Source organism: Poecilia latipinna, unplaced genomic scaffold (genome assembly GCF_001443285.1).
Source record: "Poecilia latipinna isolate Pla-1442-1.1 unplaced genomic scaffold, P_latipinna-1.0 Scaffold2544, whole genome shotgun sequence".
Taxonomy (NCBI): Eukaryota; Metazoa; Chordata; class Actinopteri; order Cyprinodontiformes; family Poeciliidae; genus Poecilia; species Poecilia latipinna.
The window spans coordinates 18,649-27,684 of record NW_015115160.1 but is presented as its reverse complement, the minus strand read 5'-3'; the positions used below and the strand labels follow the sequence as shown (position 1 = coordinate 27,684).

Sequence of the window (9,036 nt, the reverse complement as noted above, 5' to 3'; positions counted from 1 at the left end):
TGTTCATCTGGAGCCGGGCTGAGTATAACAGGGACTCTCTAAGAATCCACCCCCCTTCACTCACACACATCGTTCAACCAAACAGGTATTTGTAAGCCCAGGGGGGGCAGAAAAAGTTTGGAAACCACTGGTGTAGGTAGGCAATTGTAAGCATTTCACATAGTTATTTGGGCCTGCCCATAGCATTACATGGGGAAGTGCTCTTCCCCATGTAATGCTATGGGCAGGCCCCCATTGTTCTACACCCAATAGAATGTCTCTTTAATCTTTATTATTCTTCCATCACCGTGCAACCCCCACAAAAGTTGTATCAAAACGTGCGGCTCGATGCCGAGAAGGGAGCTATTACTTTTAGTGGGATTCTGAGATAAAATGACGACATAAATTGAGAAAAACGAGAAAAGTTTAGGCTGAGTGTCTCACAGAATCACTAAGATTTCTCTCTGAAACACACACACAGGACAGTGGAGGTCTGACTCCAAAACTCTTTTTAACTCCCCCTCACAGGCACAGATAGCGGCCTGTTGATCTCAAAGTTGGTCATGACATAGATACACATCCCGTAAAATGTTTTCAAAATTTTCCTGGGGATTATGGTTTTTTTGTCAGGGTCCTGGAGACCGACGCTAGGTGTCTCACAAGTATAGAAATCAGCATCCTGCCTGACAGAGAGAGCCAGCCCAGGTGCAGATCATTAATTACCATAGCAACGGGTCCTAGACAGAGGCAGCGAGTCTCTCAAGCAAGAACAGACTCAGGTCTCACAATGCATTGTGGGAAGAATACATATTTCCTGTGACTATTCATGTTTTGCTTACATAAAATTATTACTTCTCTGAATATTTAAGTGTAAATTAAAACCCTTAGTATGAAGGTTGAATTTTTTTTCAGAAAAAAATAATGATCAACTTAATGTTTTTTTTGGACCATGAGTAAGAACCACGTGTCCGAAGCTTATAGTCGTTGGTCTCGGACTGAATTTCACTGATTTGGGATTTAACCATTGCATTTTAGTGGTCAGTCAGGTCATCCACATCACCTTGAACATTCCTTCAGTCACAGGCCTCTGATGCTGGATCTATTTTTCAGGGCAAATATGAAGTGATGGGCATACTTCAGAAGGCCCTGTAATATTTCTGCAGGAATTTTTTTGTTATTATTGGGGCCTGCCCATAGCAATGCATAGGGAGAGCAGTGACTGAAGCCATGCATTGCATGGCAGGCACCCATTGTGCAATGTCTCTTTATTATTTATTATTCTTCAGTCACCGTTAATGCGGCTCGATGCCGAGAAGGGAGCTATTGTTTTTTTCCCTCAGGATGACATGACATGAACATTAGAAAAAACATTAGCATTTCCTGGGTGTCTCGTAAAGATAGAAATCCTTCTCCAGCTTTCTGTCTCACACACAGCAGTTGGCTGAGGATTCATCACTATAGCAACATAATACAGAGAAAGGCAGAGCAGCTGGTTTGGGCTACAAAGACTCTGTAGTTCTAAACATGGCGGAACACTTTAATACAGAGGGCAGAGCAGAAGGTCAGAACTACAACATGGCGGAACACTTTAATACAGAGGGCAGAGCAGAAGGTCAGAACTACAACATGGCGGAACACTCAGTTACTACAGAGGAGGCCTCAGCTGGCATTCAGAACTACTTGTGCTTTGAGCATTATATAACTGATTTAACCTAATCACTATTACACATGAAATTAGTGTGGCCATTTCAAATGAAGCTTACTGAAAGTTTCAAAATAAAAGCCTCATTAATACCATCCAGTAGGTGAACCGCTGCAGGCGGTGCAATTACATTAGGTTTAATAATCTTTCTCCCTCGAGTTAGTGCTCCACCTTATGCAGTGCAATAATATGAGCCTTTATTAGCATTTTATCTCAAGTTATGGCACTGGCTTGCGGAAGACAGTGCATTAGTATTAGCATTTCACCTAAAATAAGCTTTTAGCCAATGTTTTTACTTATTAGCCATGTTTAGAATACTGAATGGAGTAAGTGCCACATACTGAATGGTACAAGAACAGCTTAGTCCACATGCTTCTGACTCCACAGTTTATTGACTACATTGAAGCTTTCTTTAGCATTAAGGCTAATTTTTAGCATCAGAACGCTGGGTCCAAACCGACGGGTACACTTTGGCAGGCCCCTTAAAATTTCTGTAGGAATTTTCTAGTTGTTAGCCAACATGCTACTGTGACATGCTAACATGAACTGAGGAGAGAAGTAAAACATGCAGGAGGCCAGCCCTCCTGGACCCACTTTGGACACCACTGACCTACAAAAACCCATGAAGCAGCACGGCTCATCGTGTTTTTATTTTAAAGAAAAAAGTGCATATTGAGGTCAGCTCTACTCTGGAACCCATTTCAGCTTCTTGTGTTCATGATCTGGTTCTCTCACTCAGCTGAGGGTTGGGAGGTAGAAGGAGAAATAAATCCTGAGCTTCATCTCGTAAGCTGCCACAGACTCCTTCAGTTATGGAGATGAATTTTCTCCATGCTGATTTCTGAGGAGACCAACATGTGGACAGGATGATCCACATGTTCAGCTCAGAAACCTGATACCTTCAGGTTTCTGAGCTGAAATTATGAAGAGGCTGAGGTTGGATTAAAGACGGATGTTTGGACTCAGATATTAATCTTTGAATGACTTGAAATGTGTTTAGGACATTTCCCCACAGTCAGACCTTACTGGTTCCCAGCAGGAAAAGCCCGGCACCGGATCCTGTCCATCAGATGTGAGGGAGAACCCGGAGCGGGTTTCTCCTTCCACAGCCAACAGGAAGTTAACATGATTAACTCAGATGTGCTCATGATGACAGAAGGTGATCGGACGCTGTTTACAGACGGCGGAGTTCATTTCCTGTCTAATGCTTTATGATATCAGAGGAAAATGACATGAGTGGGTGTGTGTGGGACGACTGCTGAAGAAGCCAAACAGAAATCATTATCTGATCTGGGACAGAGATGGAAACAGCCTCCACTGTTTATTCCTCCCTGACAAACCTTTTCTGACTTTGTTCTTCATCATCAGTACTTGTATAGATGGACTGGTTTCCATAGAGACGGAGCCAGCTGCTGATGAACCGAGTCATTTTACTTCACTGATACAAAAATAAGGCAAATGAAGAGAAGGAGGAAGAAAGTAACTGTTATCAATCTGTTTCATCTCCAGATATTCAGAGGATTACAGCAGACATCTTCAGCCTAATTTAGGTTTTTGTCAGTATAGGTGCAGCCCTTTAAGCTGTGGGCCTCACTGGTTCCTGAATAGCTGAAGAAAAAGGCTGTTAAGGAGCTATTTGTCCGGTCTGACCATTATTGAAACAGACCAGGGTGGGGTGGACCCAATAGGTGGGCGTGGACTAAGCTTTATTCAGTGTTGCGCTGCACATGAGGGATAAACCCACTAGCGATAGCCTTAACCTTGTATGTAGAAATGGGGTCCAACCGACTCCACACACGTAAAACTTGTATCATTTTCCACAGTCCTCTACATTTGCCTCAGTCCTCACACACACAAGGGTTAAAGGGCGAAGCCTATGCTCATAGAATCTGGGGTTACAATACATAACCAACAACTTCTATGCTAATGTTTACCAGTCACAGGGAAAATTGGACATTGGAAATATGGAAAGATTTTTTGAAAATTTGAATCTGCTGAAACTACCATCGGATTCGGTTGAAGCACTGGAAGCCAGGGTAGCTGTACAGGAAATTGAATCTCTACCCTTCCCATCAACAAAGGTCCTGTCGGCTTCAGTGTCGAGTTCTTCAAAGTATTCAGTCTCAAATTATCGCCTCTACTTTTGCGAGTGACAAGACTGCCTCCCTCTTTATACAGAACCAATATTTCACTCATTCCTAAACCTGACTGAGATCCAGGGGTTGATTCGTCCTGTCACCCAAATACCATTGCTATCTCTAGAAACCAAAATCCTTGGGAAAATTTTAGCCAATAGCCTAAAAAAATACATAGATTTAATCATCCACCCAGATCAGACTGGCAGACTAGCATATGTTTTTTAATCTGTGCCGTCTTTTCAATATGTTATATTCAAATCATTCAGATGAGTGTATTGATGTTTGGCTAGATGCACAACATGCATTTATTTGATCAAGTAGAATGACCTAACATAATGTATGTTCTCAACAAATTTGGTTTTGGACCCCTGTTTACAAAATGGACAGAAATAATTTATCCGCATTACTAATCAGAACATCTCCTGCCGCTTTGCTTGTGAGAATTAGTTTTTGTCTGTGTGTTAATTGAGGTTTCTGTGTTCTGTTGAGTCTCATGTTGTCCCGATTGCTCCCAGCTGTGCCTCGTTCCCCTGATTACCCTCTGTGTATTTAAATCCACCCTGTCTCTTGTTTCCCTGTCGGGTCCTCGTCTATTCAGTCATTTGTTTATGTCACATGTCTACATTTGTTCCAGTTGCTACCAGTTTCTGAGCTCCTAGCCTTCTGCTCACTGCGTTTACCTCACCTCCTACATACCGCACATCAGGACATTGCTGTTCATCAGCCCCCTTTCCCTGTTTCTCTTCTCAGTCAATATTGAACCTCTGACTGCCAGCATTAGGCAAAACCCCCTAAAATCTCCCATCAAGCTGATCTGGTGTATTTGAGGTCCACACCATTTAAGGTAGCTTATGATTCCTTCACATATTTGTGATGGTAACAAAAGAAAAACAGAACATCTCCTACATCTGAACTGGCAGAGCAAAAGTCTTCACTTTATACTAATAGAATATTGATTTCTGGAGGACTGTCTCTCTATCCATGGCTGGCATGATCAACGCCATTAAAATGTGGTGTTACCACCATTTCTTCATTTACTTCAATCTGTCCCATGTTTTATAGGTGTATCCTACTTCAGATGATTAGATTCTTTTATTATTCCCTTTATTTGGGGCTATAAAAATGTCAGAATCTCAAAAAAAAAAAAACAGTTATGTAAACCAGGAATGGAGGGTGGGTTCTCTCTACCAGATTTCAAGCAATATTACTGGGCTTTCCATTGATCCAACCTGGCCTGGTGGAGGAAGGGCCCAGTCTCATCTGATGGGTCCTGCCCTACCTGGTCATCTTTAGAGCGTCTGCATTGTTGCAAGTCGTCCCTGACAGCCCTCCTTAACAGTCCTGTTAGTCAGTAAATCACTCTACTAATAATTTTGTCATTAGCAATACTATCAGAATCAAGAAGCAGATACAAACATTTCTAAAAGCTCCAGAGGTTTATTTTGATACTCCTATCTGTGAAAATCGCTCCTTTGCGCCAGGTCTCAGCGACGCCGTCTTTTGGATATGGAGAGTGAAGGGCATTGGTGTGATAGGTGACCTATATATTACTGGAACTTCTGCATCTTTTGCACTGTTATGTTCTGACTATAATCTTCCCCTGTCAAGCTTTTTCCGTTATCTGCAAGTTTGGGACTAGGATAGGAAAAATGTAGCGGATTTTGGAGCTTTAAAGAAACATGAAACCCTGGAGGACATAAATAAATTTGATCCTATCTGACCCGGTCAGGCACTGATGGACGCAGGGACTGAACAGAGAATACAAAACAGTTGTTTATTAAGAAATAAACTTGTTCTTAGTCAGACAGGCCAGGGTCAGAACCAGGGAATCCAGATCGGGATCAGGCAGTTCCTGATCTTGGGGTCAGACAGACAGGGGGTCAGAGCCAGGAGGTCTTAATCCAGTGGAGAGGGTCAGGACCGGGGACAGGAGAGGCAACTAGGCAGAAGGAAGAGACAGACAGGTTAGTTACTGGGCAGTTAGCTCAAATTTCTACAGCAGGCCTGAACGTGTTACCGCTGAGGGTTTCACAACAATCTGACGCTGTGCAGGGGGAAGCGCCGTCCTTATATAGCAGCAGCTGGGGATCAGGGTGATGACGATCAGGTGTGAGTGGTCACAGCTCAGCAGCAGCTGTGACACTATCAATCAAGGGGCAGTGTCATACTTTTATAAGGTCTTTAATAGCATACCTGTAGACACAACCAGGATAAAGAAAGCATGGGAGGATGAGTTAGAGCAGCAGCTATCTGAGGAAGTGTACAAGACCGTTCAGTCAATGCCAGACACAATCTTATCCAGTTCAAAACTTTACATAGACTCCATTATTCCAGGGAGAAGCTGAGCACTTTCTTTACAAGCGTGTCTCCAATTTGTAATTGTTGTCAGGCTGCTAACTTGACACACTCCTTCTGGTCATGTGTTCAGCTTCACTCACTTTGGAAGACAATCTTTCACTTTTTTGTGACAATTTTTGGAAAACAATGGGACCCAGGCCAGAACCAATTATTGCCATCTTGGGGCCCTCCAGTGCTGTCCAATCAGCCACTAAAAGTGAGAAAATGGCTGTTTTGTTTTGAGTGGTGATTGCTAAAAGGTTGATTCTGAGATTTTGGAAGAAGGACTCTGTGCTCACATTTGATCTGTGGTTGGGGGAACCAGCAAATACTCTACATGTGGACAGACTGAGATCACAATGAAGATGGTCAGTGTGGTTGAGAAGATATGGGACCCTGTACTGTTAATGACAGTAATGCAAATGAAAGTTAATGCCACTGCTTGGTTGTTTGTGTAACTGTCTTTTTTATGTTTACTCGTGGAAAGATTTGGATCAATTTGTTTAGTATTTATCACATGTTGTCTTGACTGTGTAACTGTTTTATGATGTTCTGATTTTGTGCGGGTTAGGGATGGATGGGTGGGAATTTGACCTGTTTTGTTAATATATGTCAAAATGTAAAAAAAAAAAAAACTGGACTTTATCTGCAGCCTGTGTCTTCATGGTGGTTCCTGATGAAGACCAAAAGCTGTTTTGATTCTGATGGTGCTGCAGCGGCTCTGAGATCCAGAGATGAATGGGACCGCTCCGTCTCTGCTGCAGCCTCCCAGTCTGGCCCCACTGGCTGTAATCTCATGAACAAAGTCACATCCTGACAGCTTACTGAGTAATGTGGCAGTCGGAAGTACTGAAGGAACGCTGGGGGAAGATCTCCAGATTGCCCCTGTGGTTTTCTCTGAAGCTGCACCTGGCCAGGTGTTTCTGTTTAACTCATCGTCTGAAAACTGAACAGTGCTTCACCTCGTCTCTTTATTAGGCAAAGCAACTGTCACCCAGTTTCCTTTACAATAATGAACTGAACCTGACTGGATTGTTGAGAATTGTATTGAAATGTTTAACTGACTGCATAGTTGGATCGGCTCCGAATCAACTTGACAGATTGTCTGGTAAACTTCTTTCAGATGACTTTTGTTGTGAATCTGTCATGTATAGAATAAATCAGTTGAGTAAATGTGAATATCACTGAGAGTCCTGAGCCACAGCAGCCCTGCTTGGCTGGACTCTTTGTTCTGTTGCTTTCCTTGAATTCATTTCCCTCGGTTAGTTCAGGTATCTGACTTTTGGATTTGTTGTTTGCTTTTTGTATGATCTTCTAGTTTATTGAGATTCTTATTTTATGTGTTGGATTTATTAATGTTTCTCTTAAGGCTTCTTCCTAGTGTCTGTCAGACTCTTTAGAGTTTGTTTCACCCTGTTGATGCTCTGAGGAGGAGGAGACATGACCTGATGTCAGAGAGAAGAGCAACGGAGCGTCCAAATCCACCAGATGAATCGGTGCCATGATTTGATTGTACAATAGATGTGCAGGATAATCATACAGTGCATCACAATCTTCATTTCATGTCTTGTAAAATCACACAAAAGGGACTTAAGAAAGCAGATATTAACACTGGTAGCATATGAAATAAGTTAACAAATGTAAAGTAAAATATTGTCATCAGCAAAGATTAACATTTGGATTTTGGAAACCCACCTCGACAATTCATTTCACAACAGAGAACTAAACCACGGTCATAAGGAATGCATAAGAATAGATGCACCGAATAACAACTCACCCGACTCAGAACCAACCAGCTGCCTGGCTGATGTTCTGAAACAAAAACCCAGAGTACGACGGAGCTGGGTGAGGGTCCGCAGACTGTCTGCCTTCTGCTCAGAGTTTAACCTGAAACCTCATTAGAATAACCTGGTTCTGATGGGAAACATCGATTAATCCATGATGCTGTTTCAAACATCTGGTCCAGTCTTTTCTTCCTCAGTCTAACATGTTGGAGCTCATCTGATCCTCTGCAGGACTTACAGTCACTTCCTGTCTCTGACTCTGAATTATTACAGTTTAAGTCAGTGGTTTCCAAACTTTTTCTGCCCCCCCCCCTGGGCTTACAAATACCTGTTTGGTTGAACGATGTGTGTGAGTGAAGGGGGGTGGATTCTTAGAGAGTCCCTGTTATACTCAGCCCGGCTCCAGATGAACAGGGGGGGAACCGACTTTTTGGGGGGCAAAATGAATCATAGCTGAAGATAGACAACACCAGTAGCCTACAGGCTACTAGTTAACAAGCTTAAGGTGCTGTATTGATAATAGCTAGCTAGTATTCTGTTAGCTAACATTACCTGCATCCAGCAGCTTCACTCAACTCAGTCGGTTAGTTTGGAGGGAAAACTGTGAAAAGTTCTTTGTGTTTTGCTGCCATGATTCTAACACACCTGTAGCCCCGCCCAGCAGCAGCAGGTCTCCTTCACAGGTGGAAACCCAGCGCGAGCGTCGTAGCGCTCATGTTGCGTTTAAAGGCGGCTCGGAAAAACAGGTTACGACATGTTAACAACGGATTAAACAGTTTTAACTGCTGATAAAAGTGACAGATATGGGAAGTGTGGAAGCCCCTACTGTATCTTATTGACAGAGGAATAACAGAGTTGGCCATTCTAAGGTAAAAACCCAGCGCATACAGCGTTCATGTTTTTTTTTGTTTTTTTTGTCATCCAGAAGACTTGTCGCGTACCCCCTAGGGGGCGCGCCCCACATTATGGGAACCTCAGCTGTGTGAAACTGACACCCCACTCACGTCAAAAAATCCAGCAAATAGTCTGAATGGTTAGTGCTCCGTTTGTGCAGGTTTGTGTCGTTAAAATTTTCGTTTGTGCAGTTTTGGTTTCT

General features: G+C 42.8%; 1 long non-coding RNA gene across 1 annotated transcript in view; it reads left to right on the top strand.

Moving 5' to 3' along the window:
• Nucleotides 1-9,030, top strand: part of LOC106938265 (uncharacterized) — a 22,770-nt gene extending 13,740 nt beyond the window's left edge. Inside the window, exons 2-3 of the long non-coding RNA XR_001422582.1 lie at nt 708-713; nt 8,919-9,030. This is a non-coding gene — a long non-coding RNA (uncharacterized LOC106938265). The remainder of the gene's footprint in view (nt 1-707; nt 714-8,918) is intronic.
• The last annotated feature ends 6 nt before the right edge of the window (nt 9,031-9,036 follow it).